This window comes from Dermacentor andersoni, chromosome 4 (genome assembly GCF_023375885.2).
Source record: "Dermacentor andersoni chromosome 4, qqDerAnde1_hic_scaffold, whole genome shotgun sequence".
Classification (NCBI taxonomy): domain Eukaryota; kingdom Metazoa; phylum Arthropoda; class Arachnida; order Ixodida; family Ixodidae; genus Dermacentor; species Dermacentor andersoni.
Window position 1 is genome coordinate 184,918,802 of NC_092817.1, and position 22,770 is coordinate 184,941,571.

Consider the following 22,770-nt stretch of genomic DNA (forward strand, 5'->3'; position numbering starts at 1 on the left):
AGAAAGACACTGGTATTCAAATATCGGCCAATATCACTTACCAGTTACTGCTGCAAATTACTAGAACATATAGTTAACAAAAGAATCTTGATACACTTAGAACAAAATAATTTGTTATGCCAAATTTAACATAGCTTTACAAAAGGATTATCTACAGTAACACAACTTTTAGAGATTACAAAAGACTTCGCTTCAGCAATAAATGATAGGTCACAAATCGATGCTATGTTCATTGATTTTTCAAATGCATTTGACCGCGTTGTATATCTTAAATTAAATGAGAAACTTAGGCTTATTGGTATAGAACCAGAATTATTAGGCTGGATTACTGGCTATCTTTCCAATCGCACACAATATGTGACCATTAATAATACTGATTCCGATTTACTTGAGGTATACTCCGCAGTACCACAGGGATTAGTGTTAGGGCCATTATTATTTCTTTTTCATACGAAGGACGTTGGCAATTGTTTTGAAGGCGTGAAAGTTCGGTTATTCGCTGATGACCTGGTTGTGTACACCTGTGTTTATTTATTTATTCTTTATTTTACCCTCAGGACAAAGCATTACAGAGGGGAGTGGGTAATACATAATAACACTGAAAATACAAGCAACAGCAGAGAACAATAAATTACCAAGACATAGATAAGTTAGAATAAGTGATCAACACAATATATCATTCAATAGAAGCGGTAACAGTAGTCCGAAACAATACAGGGTCAGGAATTGTGGCAATTGAGGAAGGAAGGTGGTTCCAGTCATATGACGTGCGAGGAATAAAAGAATCCGAGAATGTTTTAGTTTTGCATGTAGAAATGCCTACCTTATGTATGTGATCTGTGTGGCGTGAAATATATGAAGGCAGAAGAAGTAACTCGTAGCAAATATACTCATGATGAAATATTTTGTGAAAAAGACATAGGCGTTCAATTTTGCGTCGTGATGCAAGTGAAGTTAGGCCCAGGGTAGTTTTCATAGTCGTTACGCTTGATGTACGCCGAAAGTCAGAGAGAATAAACCGCGCTGATTTGTGTTGTACCATCTCCAGTAGGTCGATCAGACTCTTAACACCAGGGTCCCAGATTGATGAAGCATATTCTAGTTGTGAACGTACGAGTTTGGTATAGAGTAGAAGTTTGATGCTAGTTAGGGCTGCGTGAAAGTTACGTCTCAGATATCCGAGCATGTGGTTAGCTTTGTTAGTGATGTGCTCAATGTGCGCATGCCAGCTAAGGTTAGACGTAATATGAATTCCGAGGTACTCATATCTTGTAACAGGATCAAGTAACACACCATTAAGAATATATACTGGAAATTCACTATTAACACGAGAGGTGCGCATAAGTTTACACTTTTCAGCATTTAAAGTCATATTCCAAGCTTTGCACCATGTTGAGATAGCGTTAAGGTCAGACTGAATCATGTGTTTGTCACTATCATTTGTTATTTCCCGAAAAAGGACGCAGTCATCGGCAAAAAGATGTACAGAAGAAGAAAGGTTGCTGTGTAAGTCGTTGATAAATATAAGTGAAAGCAGGGGCCCCAAGCCGGTACCTTGGGGCCCACCGGAAAGAATAGGGTGAACGGTGGGATTAACATTGTTGACGGCAACAAATTGCTGACGATGGGTAAGGAACACTTCAAGCCATTTTAGAATGTTAGTGTCTAATCCTACCATGCGCAGCTTTAGTAACAAAAGATGATGGGAAACCTTATCAAATGCCTTCACGAAATCTAGAAAGATGCCGTCGGCGATCGAGCGGTAGTCGAAAATTGCGTGAAGTTTGTGCGTGAATAGGAGTAGCTGTGTTTTGCATGAATAGGACTTCCTAAAACCGTGCTGAGAAGGATGAAAAAAAGAGTTTGATTCAAGGAAAGTGACAATATGTGAAAAGAGTATGTGCTCTAAAATTTCGCATGGGATGCTGGTAATAGATATGGGCCGGTAGTTAAAAGGCGAGCGTTTATTACCGGATTTATGCACAGCAACCACTTTACCTATCTTCCAATCGGCCGATAGTTCAGTCACACAAGAACATAGATTAATTACAAAAAGTATTGACTACAATAGGCTCAATTTGGAACACGGTAGAACTGAAACATCAATAAGTGTTCGCTTTTTTTTTACATCAATAACATAAATACACATACAATCAGATACATTGTACAGGTATGTCGAAACAATCGTCCGGGTACAGTAAATATATCGGACTTTCACAATGAAAAGCCAAGATACAGAGTAAGCGGAAACCAACTGGGATCAGTCCGGCACGATTTTTAGTCTATGTTACTGAAAAAATGTTTGAGCATTTTTCTGAAAATGTGCACTGAGGTAGCTGTAACGAGTGCTTCAGCAATTTCCGGATATTCGTTGAGAAGGCCTGGTATCATAAAGCTTAGTTTTTGATCGCCAAATTTTGTACGAGAACGTGGCCTGGGTATTAAATTCTTTCGTAGGCTGTACGGACCAGGTTTCACTTGATATTTGGTTTGGATAGGTGTTGTTTGGTGCTGATGCAATATTTCCAGGGCCAATTTGTATTTACAAAATTTATGAATAGGCAGTAGTTTATTTGATTTAAAAAAGGGTGTAGTGTCTTCAGAAAGTTCTAAATTTTGACTGCACGCACCGCTAGCTTTTGCAAGCAAGAAAGACCGTCTAGGTTGGTCTCAGTCGTTGTTGACCATACTAAGAAACAGTAACATAACCGGGAATGAAATAGCGCGTAGTATATCTGCCTTTTCACCGCAGACGGGATATAATATCTAACTTTATTTAAGTTTCCAACAGCTCGCCCTAGCTCACTTCGGAGCTTCTCAACGTGAGGCTTACATGAGAGGTTTTCTTGACATGTCACCCCCAAAAATCTAACTGATACAGATTGTTCAATGGTAACGTTTTGAAATTTTAAATCCAAGTTTACAGTCGGGTGGTGTCCTCGCGGCCGGAAGAGCAAGTATTTCGTTTTGCTGATGTTTAATTGAAGTCTGTTAGATTGAAGCCACAAATCCAGACCTGATAGCCATTCCTTAGCTCGATGAAATACCTCTCTTACATGAGCACCTGTGAAGAATACATTCGTATCGTCTTCGTATAAAATTAACTTTGTATTTTTGCTAATGTTTTACGTATGTGAAACATTAGTATGTTTCACGTATGTATTCATGCAGCCAAGTTTCAGTTAGGACGACGATGTCAGCGGAGCACGTACTTATGGCAGAGGAGAGTTCAGTACGTCTTTTGATGACACTTCGGATATTAGTAAATAAAACTGATGTTTGAGCTGCGCTTAAACAACGGTCACTGCCCCTCGGTAACCGTTAGGCAGATTTACAAGAGCTAGATGCAGCGGGGAGAGACGAAGGCGCGCGCTGGGTTACCAGCTTGGTGCGTTCTGCGGTAATCTCAAATGTTTTATTGTTTACAGGGTCATACACGTAGGATCTGTCGTTCACGACCAACTTATTGTACTTTAGCTTAAAAGATGGGGAGCCGGGCAGCGATTTGGCGAAGCCAATAAGTTTTTTGCGTGCTTGGCGTGTAGCAAAGGAGTAATCTTCTGTCACTTGAATGTCTTCTTCTTTTATGTCTTTTTACACTTCAGAATTTCTTTCTCTGGTTTTGAAGTTGTTGAACTTCACAATCACCGGACGGCATCCAGAATCAGAATACCGCCCGAATCGATGAGCCCTATCTATGTCATTCGGCGAAAGTTCGGGGTCAACGTATTTTGACAGGATATTTAGAAGTTTTTGTTCCGTTTCATCTCATGTTTCATGGTCATTCTTATCGGTGATACCATGAAAAACAATTATTTCTACGACTCTGGTCTTCTAATTCATGAATTCGTGCCTGCAGCAGTTGATTTTGTTTGCGAATATGAAGATCAGTGCATTCGAGGTCCTGGTTTACTTTGTCAATTGCTTCAAGTGAGTGTTCAACTGTCGTAAGCCTGGAATTCATATTGGCGAGGGCTGAATTAATACTCTGCTGTCCGCTCCGTAGTTCTTCCATGGTTTTATTTTTATCTCCGTTACTTGCTGAAAGCGCGACTGACTGTGCTTGCAATTCCTTCAAGATACGAAGTATTTCCATGTTTTGCTCCGATTGTGTTAATATGACATAGCGGCAAGGTTGCTTTCCTCGCTCGAGATGTCTGTGCTCGAAGCACCGCCGATTATATGTTCGTACGCGTGTGAGAAGGACCTGGATATACTTCCACATCTCCCTACAATAGCAAAAGAAGACAGCTGTTGAAGCATTTAGTCAACACGCTCAACAACACCCGTGGGCACGGTAGCAGCAGTAAGCATCGATTGGCACTTTTCTTAGCATACAAAGAAATGTGGTTACGCACCTGGATGGCAAACAAAGGCGGTCTGTTAGTCATTGTCGCTGCGACGCTGCTTACGCGCCCACTGAAGCGGTCCCACGGATACCAGCGCTTAAATACTGGCGTTGAACTGGCTGTCGATGACCATACCTCAACTCTGGAGTGAAAAGGACTGTTTACAAATCTTGAGGGCGCCGCCTGATGAACGAACGGAGGCATTTGACAGGAGGCAAATTGAGTTACTTGGTGCAAAGAAGCACTGTCACGGGCAGGATGGCAGATACTGTAAATTCTGTGCGCCACGAGTGGAAGCAGCACCTGGATGGCAAACAAAGGCGGTCTGTTAGTCATTGTCGCTGCGACGCTGCTCACGTGCCCACTCGTGTTCGTGATACTGATGATCAGAAGCTCCTAAATGCCTCCTTAGATAAAATTACTCAATTGTGTGTAACCTGGGGTATGGAAATTAACGTCAGAAAAACAAAGTGCATGACTATTAGCCATAGGAAGTCGTTTATTACATTCAATTATAAAATGGCGGGCTCCGAAATAACACGAACAGACGCTATAAAATATTTGCGCTTAGCCATTACAAGAAAACTAAAGTGGAACGTACACATTGAGAATACATGCGCAAAAGCATTTAAACACTCCGGTTTGTACGAAGAAACTTGGCTGCGGCTCCTGCTTCTGTTAAATTATTAGCCTGTAAAACTCCCATTCTCGAATATGGCAGTATAGTTTGGAAGCCTCATCAGGTATACCTTATAGACAGATTGGAAAGAATCCAAAATAAGGCATTATGTCTTTTCTCAGCCCCACACAAATTAAAACGCGTGGAGGAAGAAAGTGAACGCAGAACATATGCAAGAAGATGTCTGCCAGACGAAACATTTGATCAAATACGTCGAATGTAAGAGCTGTGTGGTGTATCACATCCCTCTACCCCGCGAAAAAGTGCACATTGCTCAGACCGGTCACTGCTCAAATAACAGATTAAAGGAACACAAGCATATGTGTCAGCTTTTAGCCGTGTCCAGCTACTTGGCGGTCCATTGATAACAGTGTAAATGCTCGCCTCTACTAGAGAAGGCTACAGTTATCGGAAAAGCGAAAACAAGAAAGTCGCCGATTCGCCCGAAAGGCGAACCATCAATTGCAATAGCACATTAGTAGACAGCTATACGACGTCGTAATAGTACTTTTAACGGCCGTATAAACTCTTAAACATTAGCTAACTAGCTAACTTATCAAGCATGGTGTCAAGCGCACAGGAAAAACATCTCACTCGATCAGCGCGGACACTCGCTTTCAAAACGATGGCGTGAAGAAGAGCGGCAGCAGCGGCGAGCGAATTGACCTCGTCGCCTCTCGCTTCCACGGAACTAAGCGGCGAGAGCACAGTGCATACAAAACTATGCGTGATCGGCGAACCTCGACTTATAAAAGATCCCTTGGTCCCACTTTTCAACCGTGTTTTCGTCAAAAGCTGCCGAAGAGCTATTATATATATATATATATATATATATATATATATATATATATATATATATATATATATATATATGTATATATTGTATGGGCGGAGTCTGCAAAGATGATCGGCGCCCCCTCCACCCGGAAACACGAAAGCTTTCTGCCTATGGCGTGAGCAATGCAAGAATGTACATAAGGAACAGAACAAAGCCAGGGGATTGTTACGTCAGTCCTCAACGGCACGGACGGACAGACAGACAGACAGACAGATTTATTCGACATGAGTACACAATGTCAGGAACCTGGGCAAAAAGCCGAAAGTGCGCGGCTTGACAAAAACCCATGTTTCCTCTAAATGCAGGGTATACTTAAGTTGTACAGATCTATGTAAAAAAAAGAAAAATATTTGGCATTACAGCGATTAATAATGCAAAAACAGCGCTTACAAGCATAGATAACAATTCAATTTAATAGGATGTACAGAACTATTAAAAAGACTTGCCGTTCAGTGATTGTATAAAAACCTCGTAAACTTCAAGCACGTGAAACCTCAGCGGAGATAAACGCGCCAATTGCTCAAAGAAATAGTTATTAAATATGCATCATCATCATAAGTTCATATGCGCTAGAAGCGAAGCTATTGAACAGGCTACGAAAATTAACCCGTTGACAAAGTTGCCTTTGGTCTAATATCATGGCAACAGCCTTTAAGACGAGGCCAACACTCTCGGGAAAAAGTTACAGTGTGTCCAGCTCTGCAAATTATTCACTCATTTGATAACCCTAAAGAAATAGCAGAAACGAGGCACTGAACTGTAAATCTAGTGTAAATGAACCGTACAGCCATTTTTCGAGTGTTGGCGAGTTCATAGAGCTTTTGAACAACTGCGAGAAACGTGCACCATGAACTGACAGAGTCTGGTACATAGTTATTGACCATCTTCACCATGACAAGCACATTTCACCATTGTCTCTTTCAAACATAATCTGGGCAACATATACCATTCCATTGGCATGGAAAAAGGCAACTGTAGTCCCTCTTTTGAACCAGCATAAATATCTATCCTCTGTGGCAAGCTACCCGTCCATAGTACTAACAATTTGCATCAGCAAACTCGGAAAAAATTATAAATCGCAGGCTTTAGCACTTTGTTCGAATACAAGCACCTCGATCCACACGAGTGCGGTTTGGGGAAGACCTATCAATGACAAACCACCTAGTTCACGTTGAAGTATATGTTCCCGACGATTTCATGCAGAAACAGGTGTTTCTCTCCGTGTTCTTAGATATCGAGCAGGCTTAAGATACCACGTGGCGATGTGGTGTGTTGCAGGACCAATCGGAAATGGGCATCCACAGAAAAATCCTAAATGTAATAAAATTTATTTATCAAACTGCAGATTTTGTGCTTTGATCAGAAATGTTCTCTCCAGACCATTTATGCAGGAAAGTGGGGTAACTCAAGGTGGCGTACTTAGCCACACACTTTATATGATAAAATTTATTTCCTTGCATTCATGAATACCGCGTTGTGTATCTTGTTCGGTATATGTATATACGTGTGCACTACTAGGCCTGTTAGTTGACTTAAGTGACTTAAGACTTAAGCTGTCTTTTTTCAGATCCCGAGGCACTGAAGTCAACGTGAACCAATCGTTAACGCTTGAGGGAATGCCCGTCGAAATAGTGGAGAAACATAAACTTCTGAACGTGACTTTTTCTGCTAATATGACATGGACGTGCCATATTGAATCACTGACTAAATTGTTATCGTGTGCTGCTGGTGTTCTGTCACGATGTAGGCACTTTCTTCCAGAAAAAGCTGAACTTCAGATTTATCATGCTCTGTTTTCTTCCCATATAAATAACTGCCTGTTAGTCTGGGCCACCACAACCCTTGGTAACATAAATACAATTCACCTATTGCAGAAAAGAGCATTTCGCTATATATGCAAACGTGCCGCGCAATAGTTCTACAGTTACATTGTTTACCCGCTATGAGATATTCAGTGTGAACGCATGTTCGATTTTCGTTTAATGTATGCTTATTTCTTCCCAAACGAACAATTCAAAGTGTTTATTGAAGATTTATCTAATATAAGCATGCATTATACTGATCCACGCACTCGCAGCGCCGACAAGTGGCTTGTTCCTCGTTCCCGCACGACCTATTTTTTGCAGTCTCTTAGATTCACACTGCCGTCCCTACTTAATAAATATGAAGAGAAAGACGCCAACTTTTCTACGTTTAAAAAAAAAAAGAAATGCGTGAATTTTTTCTAACTCTTGTCTAATGTCTTTTATAGTGCCCGAACATGATCAAGTATGTTTTATTACTCTTTGTAACACGTTTATTTTCGTCATTTTAAGATATGTGTTCACGTGAACACTGAATATTTCAACTATAATGTACAACTGCTCTGGAGTGTACTTATATATTGACTTTATTTGTTCTATTGTTCCGTTGTTGTATTGGCACAACCTCCTTTAAATTTGTTTTAAAACTGCATTTTTGACTTGATAACTGTAAATTTGTTTTTGAACGTATGAATCGTAATACCGCTGTCATGTACGTGGGCCTTTAGGTATTTTCAAGTGGTGTTACTGCCGCTTTTCGCCTAAGGGACCCCCAACTGTCGTTGGAAATAAAGATTTGATTGATTGAAGTGAGCTTTCTTTGCGTGACAAGGTACTCGCACGTGACCTAAAGTTCTTGCGACAAGTGGCGCACTCGCTGATTGATTATTTCATGTTGCTAGCATCGTTGCAATTTTGGGTTACGTCACTGAAAGCCAGCAGGTGTAATGGTGTGTTTTACGGCAATCTTCCTTACGTTGCCCCGAGACACGCCTGCAGCAGGTATACAATGCCAGTTCATCTGACATGGATGCTTTCGATTGCGCGTGTGTAAAGTTCGCGCACAGGATGCGTGACGCAGCTGAATTTAGCTAGCACATCGAGAGCACTGTTGCAGTTTTTAAAGGCAACAGAATTGGACAAGCGGCTGTAGCCTGAAGAGATGTTTATAGTGCTGCAAGTGCTACTGAGCTGGGCGGTGACAGTATGCGGTGACAGCATGCGGCGACAATGACCGACTGTGATTGCATGTCTGTGCTCCTTCCTTTCTTTACCTCTACTTTGTTATCATTTTACCTCCCCGTCCCGTCTCATCAGCGTAGGGTATCAAACCGGATCTTCCTCTCTGTTTAACCTCCCTGCCTTTCCTCTTTCCTCTGTCTCTCTCTAGCTGGCACATATCTTAAGTTTCTTATACAAACAAATGCCTAGTATACTGTAGCATGCGGTATTGCTGAAAATGCTGTTCTATGTTGATATTTCAATATATTCATGTGTCATGTTCGGCCGTGATACAAAACGCGTGGACGTGGCTCAGAATGCAAGTGCCTACTGGCCAGTCAGGCCCTAGCATGTTTATTTAAAATGAACGGAAACGCGCCACCTGCTGGCCCGGCAGATGACAACGGATATAACACCTTCCTTCCCCTCTTAACGTGGAATTATCGTTAGGAAAACACAAAACAAAGCTTGAGCACACGAGAGAGTTGCTTGCGCGTTCACTGGGGAATGTATCTCACAACAGGCTTTCGTACTCGAGTGCTGCGGCTCAGGTCACTATGGGGCTGTGTGTGTCCCACTGATCTCGAAGAGGCATTGCGGTACGCAGTGTGACTCGATAACTGAGCGTCGCCACGTTCGTGGTCCGCAGCACTGGTACCTTGAGCATCGATGGTATCAAAACGTGGCGAATGCGAAATGTCAGCAGTCGTAGCAGAATCAGATTTACTGTTAGCTGATACAGTACTAGGTCGTGCAGAAGTGATCACATGTGGCAGCTCGGGTGTCTTCGGCGCCTCAAGCTGCTATGGCACTACGCATTCGTGGTCTTCGTGTCTAATTCATTCATGTTCATCTGGCAGCCATAACCTTGTCGCGGATCGCTGGCCGGACTGCGCTCTAGCTGTTACCCAGGCAGGATTAGGCCTGAAATTGCGGTAGTATACGGTTGCTCCACGTGCTATCACCACAGGTGTGGTCGATTTTGTATTTTTTCGTATGCTTTGGTCCATCTGTCTCGACACCTCTGTCGTTGGGAAATCGGGTCCAGCGCTCTTTTCAATTTCCGGCCCATGAGAAGTTGCAGCCGGGCTATAGCGCGTCACCTCATGTGGTGTTGGTCCGTAAGACAGCGGTGTCCTTGCGATGGTGTGCGTGTAGGTCACTGACTCTGCTTTTATTTGTACGTTTGCTTGATTTTCTGTGCTATTCACTCCGCCGCACCGTTGGAATCTGGGTGGTACTGGGGACCGAGTATACGCTGAATAGCATTCGTCTGCAAGAAATTTTTGTATCCATTACGGGCGAATGCCGGTCCATTATTAGATACATTCAAATCTGGGAGGCCTTGTGTGGCGAACATCTTCCACTAGCGGTCTATGGTAACTGCTGCTAATGGGGTAGACACTGGAAACATTTCAATACATTTTGAATATGCGTCGACAGCCATCGGTAAGTAGCTCCTCCTCAAAGGTCCGGCAAATTCTACGCATATCCGAGACCATTGCCTCTCCGGGAATGGCCAAAGTTTGATGGGTGCTAATTTCTGGGCTCGCTGGTCCTCTTGGCAACTGCGGGACACCTGCACTGCTGCAATAACATCACGACCCAACGCTGGCCACCAGACGTGGCCCCGTGCAGCAGCTTTCTGTCACGATCCGTCCGGGTTCGTGAACGAGGGAGGCCTCGAGGCACCCTCCGTTAGACGGACGCTCCGCAGCGGTGGTGATGAACGATGGCTGACTGCCGAGCAGCTGTGCTCTCGGTGTTTATAGTGGTGCAGTGGCCAATGTTATCTACTGAGCCTGGCAGACTATGCCCAAGGGGGCGTCACATGCTTGTCACACCCCCTTACCCCCGGTTGGTTGTCGACAACAAACGTCCAAGTTCAAAGTACGAGGCTCTGCCTCCGCCCTAGCTGGCTCGACGGTGCCTGCTGCCCAGGCGAGTAACGCTCTGGTGGCCTCCACCGTCGAGTACTCCACCTGGGCACCGGTGTTAAAGGGCCGGGTGTGGCAACACCGGGTGCTGCCTGAGCCAGCCTCGTTCCATCCGGAGGGTCCGCAGTGGTCGGTCTTGTGAGTGGTGCCGGACTTGACACTGGCCCAGCAGGCGCCGCGCCACTGGCAACGCTTGCCGCCTCCGAGGTGGGCGATGCTCCGCTGGAAGCGACTGGTGTTGCCGCTAGCCCTCCTGCGGGTTGGAACTCTGAAGTTGCAGTCGAGGGTGCTGGCAAGGTCCCGAGGCGAGGCCTGACATGGTCGGCGTGTCTGTGCCACGTGGCCCCGTCTGGCATGCGGACGAGCAGCGATGAGACGCTGGCAGGAGACGCCACCTGTTCGGCGGACCAGGGCGGGCCAGGACGGAAGTTCCTGGCGAAAACTGGAGCTCCCGATTCCGGCAAAAGCCCGGGACGGCACCCTTGATTAGCAGCCAGCTTCTGTTTCAACTGCTTCAGGAGCACTGTGGATCGCAGGTCAGGATGCAAGGGTATCTTGACCATCCGACCCAGCAGGAGCTCGCAGGGGGCAAGGCCAGTGACATCGTGGGGCATGGTCCGGTACTGAAACAGTATCCGGGGAATCTGCGTCCGCAAATCCTCAGTCTGGCTCTTCTTGAGCTTGTACTTGATGATTTGCACCACCCGCTCGGCTGCACCGTTTAAAGCAGGGTGCAACGGCGGAACCATCATCCGATGGATTCCATTCTTCGTCAGCCAGGCCAGGAAATCTGTGCTGGCGAAAGCAGCACCATTGTCGGACACGATTACGCCAGGCTATCCCTAGGCGGCGAAGACCTGTCGTAGCGTCGCCATGGTCGCGCCTGCTGATGGAGTGGTTACAGGTAAAACCTCCACTCACTTCGAAAAGGCGTCCACCACCACCGGGAAGTAATGGCCCGAAGGGCCTCCCAATATTCACATGCAGGCGGGACCAGGGTCTCTCGGGAAACGACCAGGGGTGATTTCCACATGACGTGAGGCCCGCTGATGCTCCTGGCAGATTTGGCAGCTGTGCACCATGTGAGCGATGACCTGGTTCAGGCCAGGTCACCAAACTTGGGACCGGGCCATCATATTGGCCTTTTCCACGCCAGGATGACCCGCGTGCAGCAACTGCAGGACCCTGGAGCGGAGACTTTGTGGGATCACCACCCTGGAACCCCACAGTAGGCAGCCCTGCTGCAAGCTCAGCTCAGCAGCCTTGTGGCTATAGGCCTGCTGAACAAATTCACCCCCACAGGACACCACCTTGACCACCTGAGACAGTACTGGGGCCCTATTGGTCGCTTGCGACAGCGCCGATCTGGAGAGTACCTCCGAGTACGCGTGCTCCAGCATGAACACTTCCGCAGGTTTTGGAACGGCATCAGGCACCTAAGGCTGGGGCAGGTGGCTCAGGGCATCTGCAGGTCCCAGGTACTTTCCCGGACGGTAAACCAGCTGGTAACTGTAAGCTGCCAACCTCAAGGCCCAGCGTACCACTCGAGGTGATACCTGCACAGGAACTGCCTTGTCAGGCCCCAGCAGCCCCAACAACGGCTTGTGGTCTGCGACCGCGTCGAATTTTCGGACCTAGAGATACTGGTGAAGCGTTGGACACCGAACATGAGGGCCAAGAATTCCTTGTCCAGCTAGCTTTAGCGTTGCTTTGCCGCATGAAGCCGGCGAGAAGCAAACGACACAGGGCGTTCTTGGCCATCCTTGTCCCGGTGCGCCAGGACGGCTTCCACGCCGTACGGCGACGCATCTATGGTTAGGACGACAGACTTGGCAGGATCGATGTGTACCAGCACTGGAACCTTCGTGATTAGCTCCTTGCTGCACTGGAAGGCCCGGTCTTGCTCCTTCTTCCAGACCCATTACTGACCATCTCGAAGCAGAAGATGCAGCGGCTGTAGAGGCTCCGACAGGCTCGGCAGGAAACTCCTGTAGAAGTTGATGAGGCCGAGGTAGCTCTGAAGCTCCTTCTTGTTCTGGGCTTAAGCGCCTTGACCACAGCATCAACTTTGCGTAGAGCCGGGGCTAGGCCAGCCTGGGAAATGACATGTCCCAAGTACTGAACACTGGGGGCCAGAAAAATGCACTTTTCCTGCTTGAGCTTGAGAACGGCGTCCTGCAGTCGTGCCAGGACGTTGTGCAAGTGTTGCAGGTGGTCCCCGTCGTTGCTGCCAGTAACCAGGATGTCATCCAAGTACACCGCCACGTGCCTCATGCCCCTGAAGAGGTTGTCCATCTCCCACTGAAATATGGCTGGGGCTGAGGCCACGCCAAACGGTAAGTGCGTGTACTGGAAGAGCCCAGTTGTCGATATTGTGACATACTTACTTGAGGCATCCTGGAGCACCAGCTGCTGGTAAGCGTCTCTAAGGTCGAGCTTGGTAAAATTGTGTCCGCCGAACAACGCTGACCAGAGATCTTCAAATCCGGGGCAACGGGTACTTCTCGAAGGTAGCGACGGGGTTGATGGTAGCCTTGAAATCCCCGCAGATCCTGACACTGCCATCTCGCTTGAGAACTGGTACGATGAGAGCGGCCCATTCAGATGTCTTGACGGGCACGAAGGTGCCCTCTCGCTGTAACCGTTGCAGCTCCTGGGTGACTCCGTTCTTCAGGGCGAACGGCAGTGGGCGAGGCTTGAAAAAACTTGGCCGGGCTCCCTCAGGTACATAGATGCTCGCCGTCGTGCCGGCGAATGTGCCCACCTTTGGCTGGAACAGGGATTTAACTCGGTCAGGAGGCTGGGGACGTCTTTCGCCACATGTAGGCTGGCTTCCTTGTACTCTGGCAGACGAACACCCAATGCATGAACCCAGTTTCGGCCCAGCCGCGTCGGCGATGACCCCTTGGTTAAGTAAAGGGTAAGGGTTGCCTCCCTGTCGCCAAAGCGAACGCTGACCTGTGTCTGGCCCTGGACTTGGGAGAGCTGCCCGGAGCAGCTGCGCCGCATTACGCCCGACGCCTCGACGGTCACGCCGGGGAAAGTACGCTTGAAGAGTTTCCTGGCCATTACTGACACGCTCGCCCCTGTGTGCAGCTCCATGGAAATGGTGTGCCCGCAGATTTCCATGGTCAGCATGTACGGCGGCACATACGATGGTACAAGGCCTGTGTGCTACATGTCGAAAATCGACTCGTCCTCGGCCACGATGTTGAGCCTGGCCGCGGAAAAACTCGAGCCTGCTGCCGCACGCCCCCGCCGCATACCCTTGCGACGACTACCCTGGCCGCGGGCTTGTGTGGTACCTGGGCTTGAACCAGGCTGCTGCTGCTGTCCATTGTTCGTCCTCCCCCTTCAGCATGCACGTGCCAGGTGCCCAGTTTTTCTGCACGTGAACCAGTGTGCTTGAGAGAGCTGGTACTGTGAGAGGAGTGGGCACCACCATAGCGACCGTAGGTACTGCCCATTGTCGCCAACTTGTTGAACGCCGCTTCCGCCGACGGTAAGCCAGTCGCACGAGCAATCTCGCCGGCGTCCTTGGCGGCAGCTTCTATTGCCAGCGTTGCCTTCACGGCGTCACCCAGTGAGTGGTCGGGAAGCTCCAGGAGTCGTGTCTGCATGGCGCGGTTGTTGATGCCGCAGATAAAACGGTCCCGGAGCAGCGAGTGCAGCTCGTCCCCGAAAACGCAGGCACTCGCCAAACCTCGTAGCGCAGCAACGAACTGCCTGAGGGCCTCTCCTTCCCGGTGGCTCCGGTTGTTGAAGTGGAAACGCTCCATTAGTGTGGACGCTGCTGGGTTGAAATGCGATCACAGTATGGCTAGCAGCTCACTCAGCGTCTTAACATGCGGCGTGGCTGGCTAGAGAAGGTCGAGCAGGAGACTGAAGATGTGGGTCCCGCAGCTGGCCAGGAAAATGTCCCGCTGTTTGGCCTCAGGTGTTTCGTATGCCTAAAAGAACACGTGGACTTGTTCCTCGTAAATTGGCCAGGCGGACCCATCTCCCTCGAACGGTTGGAGCCTTCCGTACAGTGGCATGGCGGCAGCAACGGGGGGTGGTGTTTCGCCGTCGCTGCGGCGTGGGACGATCCGTGGGTACTCGTCGCCAGTGTCACGATCCGTCCGGGTTCGTGAACGAGGGAGGGCCCGAGGCACCCTCCGTTAGACGCTCCGCAGCGTGGTGGTGATGAACAACGGCTGGCCGCCGAGCAGCTGTGCTTGTCAGTGTTTTTTGTGGTGCGGTGACCAATGTTGCCTACTGAGACTTGCAGACCACCGAGCCTTGCAGGCCAACGAAGATTATGCCCGAGGGGTCGTCAAATGCTTGTCACACTTTCATTTTTGAAACTCAAATCAAATCAGTTTATTTTCATCTCAAGAATGGGCGCAGGTTCGGGATAAAAATGACATCAGTCACTTGAGGGAAACCCGATCCTCTCTGTTACATGGAAAGCATTGAGGACTGATGAATAAGATTCATTCATAGCAAGAAGGGGTTAATATTTTACAAGTCGTAATACGCATAAATTCATCATGAACTGAAAATATAGATACACAGATTCCTTTACGGTTCAATAAAACAGTACAATACATGAAGAGAAATTACAATATACACTGAAAGTTTAGTGAGTGATAACTAATATTGTGTTGATTTCATAATAAAAGTGTTTCCTTAATAACACGTGCGCCACGTTCTTCAATCATTATACTTTTTTGAATTAATTTGTTTAATAAAACAGGAACAGTGAAGCGAAGCATTTGTCGGCCAAAGTGTGTTGTGCACAATGGAAGGATCCAGTGTTGTTGGTGACGAGTAGAGTTTGGGATAATGTTTTGGTTACCTGGCCCAGGCAAGTAATGCGAATGAGAGAACAATTATCAAACATCATTAGCTTAGTTAGGCCCGAAATACTCAGTCGGGTAGCTATTAATAGCAGTAGTCGAGGGCACGCTTGAAATGCACCATTAGCAGTCTGCACGTCAAAGCGCAGTCAAGCCGTCGCCACTGTTGGTGAAACGGCAGCAATCAACGCGAAAATGACAGCGAGTGTTGGCAGCTTGCATGCAAACACACACTCATGTGTTGGCACTGTTTATTTTGGTTTCCTGCCCAGGCAAGTAATGCGAATTAGAGAAAAATATCAAGCATCATTAGCTTAGTTAGGCCCAAAATACTCAGTCGAGTAGCTATTAGTAGCAGTAATCGAGGGCACGCTTGAAAAGCACCATTAGCAGTCTGCACGTGAAAGCGCAGTCAAGCTGTCGCCACTATTGGTGCAAAGGCAGTAATCAACGCGAAAATGACAGCCACTGTTGGCAGCTTGCATGCAAAAACACATTGATGTGGTGGCATTGCTCATTTTGGTTACTTGGCCCAGGCAAGTAATGCGAATAAGAGAACAATTATCAAACATCATTAGCTTAGTGAGGCCCAGAAAACTCATTTGGGTAGCTATTGATAGCAGTAGTCGAGGGCACGCTTGAAAGGCACCGTTTGCAGTCTGCACATCAAATCACAGTCATGTCGCAGGCATTGTTGTATTTGTTTATCTGACCGGGCAAGTAACACCAATGTAAGCACAATTATTCATCCTGAATAGCTCTGTTAGCATTGTTTGTAATAAAAAATGCTGAGTGAAGTTTAATGTGTTTTATTGAGGCAATTATTTAATTCACAAGCCATCGGCATAGCGATGGACGGCCAGGTTCAGACAATAACATTGTGAAGTAATAAATGGTGAAAGTTGCAAAAGCTCTCAGTGCACTGCTTTGCTGGGCTTCCTTCACTGAAAAATGTCTTTGCAACGACCAAAGCGTCAGACAGGAATTGACACCCCATTGCACAATGTTATTCGTGTTGAACATTTTTACCATCATATGTGATGGGCAGCGAAACCGTCTGTACACTAAGACTGAATGCATGAAAAGTGCAACAGCATAGCAAGGTGTTGTTTCGCAATATGCAGCCTTTCATGTGCACTTCTGGCGAGCTGCCATATGCACTGATGCATAAACATGAACAGAGGTAAGAGGCAAAGTTGCTGTGCAACCCACATGACGGTTTTAAGAAAATGCATCTCTAAACCTTTCTGTTTTCATAGGCGATCAAAATTTGTTTTGAGCAAGTTTGTTAATCACATTGCTGCAACAGCACAAGAAGCAAGGACAGAAAACACAGCGAGTAGGCAGATTGAGAAGACGAGGTAGACCAGTGAGAAAGGTTCTAATGAGATGGAAGGTGCCAGCTCTGCAGTGTACAGGAGTTAGTGCTTTGAATGAGATTGGTTAATGAAAATGTGTAAAGATTTTGCTGAAACAAAACTAGCAAAAACAAATGCTAATGTAAAAGGAAAGGACAGAAATAAGAGTAAGCACAAACACGCATGGAAGCAGGCACGTATTCACACACAAACGCGAAAACTAAGAAAAACTCAAATATAAAGAAACGTGGGAAATAAAAAAAGTGACAAACGCAAGAAAACATACACACATTTACAAACAGATGTGGGAGAGGTATTATAGGAGCGGGTTGACAAGCTGCTGTGCCTGCCTTCTCGTATGTTTTCTGTTTTTTAACCGTTCCCTTAACACTGTCCTGGGAATTTTTAATTGTAACATACCACGAGAATCGAAAAGCAGCGAGAAGCTATGTTGTGGGAAACCATATCGAGCGCTTGCAACACAACTTATGCGTGACTGTGCCACAGCACGCAATCTACAGGTTGCACGCGCCGTGAACACTGGTGGAAAGCAATCAATCGGTGGTGCTACACAACGCTCGGACACCGCCGTTATACGCTCGGCTATCTCACTGCTGACAACAATCGTTCACGATAAGTTGACGGCGACAAATATTTGCGTTGGAGGCTTCTTTTGCAAATGTTTTGTGTTGAGACGCTCGTAGATTTGTTTCATGCGCGCGCGCTTTTCTCATTTCCCCTGAGAATAGTTTTGCTCCATCACTTCACCCCGTCCGACGAGAAACGCAGCGACACAGTACACGAACACACCCGCCGCTGACAGTAGGCACCAGACTTTGGCAAACTTTTCTCGTCGTAACTTCACTCGGGAGCAAAATAAAAAAGTTTTAAGCTTCCTCCAGATGTTTGCACTCCGTTTGCAGCAGTCTGGATGAAATTGGTGACTTAAATAATTTCTTTTTTCTTTCCTAATAAACGCATTTACTTTGTTGCGGATGTCCTCTTGGATGTCCCCCATGCAATCGCAGCGGAACATCCACTTACAACGACGTGGGACTAACCATTCGGTTTCCGAGCAAGATGCAGTCACTCGAACGTTCAATTATTTGTAGCGAGCTAGGAACGGCCTTCACATTTCTCCTAGTGTAGCGCCTTTTCCAGCCCAGCAAGCTTCCGAAGCCGTGACAAGCACGGATCTCTTCTTGTCGCCGCTGCTACAACTCTTGGGTAGCATCCTTGAGCTTAAGTACTTCGGGTGGACACTGGACCAGGCATTCAGCCGTAGGCCAGCTTCCTGGAGGTGCTTTAGCATCTCGCTTAAACTTTTTCAGTGGTCTTCATCGTCGATACCGGTCACCAAGATATCGTCGAAATAGACGGCGACATGTGGCACGTCAGCGAGCAAGTTATCCATTCGGTCACCATGCATCCATTCGGTAAGCATTCAGTATCCTTTCGGATATTGAATGGCATGGTGTATTGTATTCACCATTCGGTCTCCATTCAGAATCAATTAAGGTACTGAATGGTGACCGAATGGTGAATACAATGCACTAATATGTGTATTGAAGTGTTTACGATAATCTTTCTCTATGTTGCCCCACGACACGGCTGCAGCAGGTGTACAATGCAGTTCACCGGATGTGGATATATTCAAATGCGTGTCTGTAAATTTGGCGCACAGGATGCTTGACGTAATTGCATTCGGTTAGCACATATCTTTACGTTTCTTACACAAACTTTTACTTTGTATACTTACTTTAGCATGCGACATTGGTAGAAATGCTGTTATGTTTTTAAATTTTAATATGTTCATGTTCTTTTATGTGTTAGCTGTTTCCAAGTGTTCAGAGGTGTTGGCAGGCACTGAAATAGACGAAAACTAAGGGGGAACCGAAGCAATTCTCATGATGAGTAAATGCAAAAGCATTACTTGTTGCTGTGTTATGTCCCAGAGTTTCGCGTTGCCTCGAAATGTTGCTGAGTTTAGTGCTGCTGCGTTATCTTTCCAAGTGTAATGCTGCTGCTTATGAGGTCGCAACAACTCAAGACGACAAACTGTCCATACTGCCTCGCTGAAGCCGCTGCAGCTCACCGTACTCGCTTCGCAGCTGCTGGTTCTGCTTTCCGCGTTGTCGTGGACTAGCGTGGAGAACGGTGGCTCGCTTGAGCTGCTCGCTTCGCACGTTGCGCTGCGTTGGAACGATCTCGCGCTTCGCCGGTAGTGATCTGGCGGCTCCGGCTACGCTTTGCTGTGTCGCCTGATTATGTAGACGACGTAGCGGCGAGCGATTTGATTTCGCCGATGAAGACTCCATAGCGTTGACAGTGACGCCACTCCTATCACGCGCCATCCACTGAATCGCCCGCCAGACAGAGCCCAACCACGTGCACAGCCTCGAAGATATCAATCAATGTCGCCAGTTGCAATGGTGGCGCAGTGGTTAGCGGGCTCGGCTAAGGAGCGGTTGCAGCGGCGATGGGGAAGAGAATCGACTGCTCATCGTGGGCATTTCTTTTAGTTAGGTGAAGATGACGTAATTTGTGTGTCGTTTCTTTTCCGCGGCTTTCTGATGACGCCATGGCCGCACAATGAGCAAAGTAATGCGCTCGGATAAATAAAAGTCGATCATGTATAAATTGCGTTTAGGTCATGCAATCTCGCAGTATGTGATCAGCAAGTTCAGCTTTGTCTGAAGAAGGTATCCAAATAGACCAATGGATGTGGATTTAAGTTATCTACCAGCAAAAGTGCCTGTGTTCTTCTCACACGAAAAAGACGCTTGATCGGAAATCCCTACATGGATAGCACATACCTGTGCACACAAAATTTCTTGGGCATCATTTAAGACACAAAGCTTACTTTCGTCCCTCAGATGAAGTACTTTAAGAGCAAATGGCCTAAAGCAATATTCTGGGAATCCTATAGCACAGAACATGGAATAGCGATAGCCGATGCTTCATGGACCCTTACAAAAGCCTCATACGTATACGACACATAGTGCATTAGTCCGCTAAACCAAGTGCCTTGTTCACGGACCCTGTTCATGGTCTAGGAATCCACCTGGCATCCGGTGGCCTCAGGACAAGTCCTGTAGCGAGCCTCTACGTAGAAGCTAACGAGCGGTCCCTGCATGTGCAGCGATCATATCTGAGTTTCACATATTTAAAGCTAACCGTGAACATCCTTCCTGCATAACCGTAAATGACGAGCATCCACCACACTGTTTAATAATTGAGCTGGAGCTAGAGAACCCTTCTCACTGCGTGCACAAAATTTAGCGAGAAATGGGTGCTCCAATTCTTGTATAAAGCCTGATGGCCCAAGCAATGCCGTTGCCGCCGTGGCAGTGGCAGCGCAAAGAATATGAAACGTCGATTGTAGAGGTGACTAAACACGGACCATGGACACATATCTGAATGTATTTCCTAGAACTTATGTCGAAGTACTCATGCACAGCGATTTACACTGACGCCTAAAAGTCACATGTCTGTGCGTCTTATGCAGCACTCCGTCTATACTTCTCGGAATCCAATGTCCTGCTCACGGAAACAAGTATCGTTATGGCTCAGGCATATGCCGTATTATCGGCAGTAAACAAAAGAAAATCAAAACTTACAAAAATATCAATACAAATTTGCTAAGTACCGTAACAACCTAGATGACACTTCGTTGGCAGAAAAATCCTGTACTTACTGGGCTCTGTACTGTTATGTGCTCAGTGTATATATCTAACCAGCATGTCATTATATGTTGGGTAACTGGCCACAGAGGCATGGAGGGTAATATGCTAACAGATAAAATTGTCACATCCACCGTACCGCAAGATCTTAATACTGCCACTGCTGTTCCTACCACAGAACTGCTTCTTACGAAATAAACTGCGAAGCCACTGCAGACGCTTGTAAGCGCTATTAGGAACGGCCTGCAGAGGAGCCGACATGCAAAGTTTTCTCAGCCCGCTGCAGCTGCGAGCGTGGCGAGTTTCCCCGAAAGGACCATGGAAGCCTTCAACACCCGCTGTGGTGACTCGTTTCGTAGGGACTACGAGGTGCCGCGTCAGCGACTCTCCGTCGCGGGAAGGCGGAGATGAGTTCGACGAACCAGGCTTTGTTACTGAACTCGCCACCGCCGACCTGGTCTGCCGTGAGCGGGGGAGTTCCCGAGGGAAGGTATTTGGCGGCACCTCCCCACGCGCCTTTCAAGACGTAAGCCCCGAGTCCTGCGAAGCCCGTCTCACCTCGGTGGGGGCAGCGAAACCAGTGCGTACGTGTGTGTGTGTGAGCCCTCGTCCTCTAAAAATGCGGGTCAACTACGCTGACGTTGGACACTACGAATTGGCGGTGAACTGCTGTTTTTCCCTCGCCTAGTGATCTAGGGAGGACAGAGTGTTTATAAGCAGCTGTTGTCGGCTGCTAGAGTGTGCTCCGTGATCGTGCTCGTGAGCTGCGAGCTCGTGCTCGAGAAGCAGTGTTTGGAGCTTCGTGCTCGCATGCTGTATGCTTCGTCTTGCGTGCTCCATTTGGGAGCCACGCTAGACTGCCGAATGTATCTCTTGTTCTAATGTAAATGTCTGTAAATAAATTGTGCTCGCCTAGTCTTGTCCCCCCAAGTTCCTCCCTACGACCTACAACTCCGACAACGCTGAAACGAAAAATAAGCTTCACGTGGTTAAGCCGCAGGTAAGTTTCTGGCCCTCCGCGATTGAAACACGACAAACTGAAGTCCTATTTTGTCAACTGAGGATAGGACACATTTATGGCACCTATAATTTTCTGCAGACTAGAGATGGCCCTCTGACCTGTGGTAGATGAGGTGAGAGACTGCGTCCTCTGTGTCCTTCTGAAGCGGCGGGAAGCAGACGCTAAGAGAGCGAAAAAAAAATATTTCGCTCTAGCCTACTGCCAACATATTCCTCGCCATCCGGTCATGTTTCTTGGTGCAGAACCGTGACATCAAAGCAGTTCTAGGTTCTTGATTCATAATAGGAAGAAAATCAGAACGCCGACCAACATGAGGTTGTCTGAATATTCTTAAACGTTTCGGCTTCCACAATAAAGCCTTCTTCTGTGAGCTGAGAGGCATAAAACCTTTAGCTTATATCCGCGTCAATAATCGCTTCAGGCATCTTGCGCATGTTGGCGGGAGATTGCCATCGTTTCGATTAAGCCTGTTTGGATAGTCAGAGATTCCAGATACTGTCGCTTCGTCCAATTCTTGGGAGATGACTTCCCGAGCAGACGGAATTGCGTGCAACTTTTGATTTCTTTCTTGAATAATGTTGTGTTACATGTTAAAAAACACAGAAATTACTAGCACATACTGTCGCCGGAGGATGCTGTTGCGATAGCGTTTTACAGCGTAAGCTCTTATGAACTCATTCCCATGGCCGTTTCGGTTGGCGATACTGTCTGCCGCCGGTGTCCGGTGTCAGCCGCAGCTATTGCCGGGTTCCTACCTTCTACAGGGAATTGGCAAAGGAATGGTTGGATTGTCTTGAGTAAGGAAAGAAGGTTAAGTAGATGTCTAACAAATGGAACGATGAAAATCATCTATGTTATACCTGATTAATACAAGCAGAGTAGGCGACTGTTTGCCATGGGGTTTACCAATAAATTATCATAATCATCATTCTCATTGGGGCCATATTGTGCCAGTTGCCACATGACGTCAGATGCGCGCCGCGTAGCATCGATACATGCGCACTTTGCATTACAGTCACATATTATTAGATCATGTGGCAC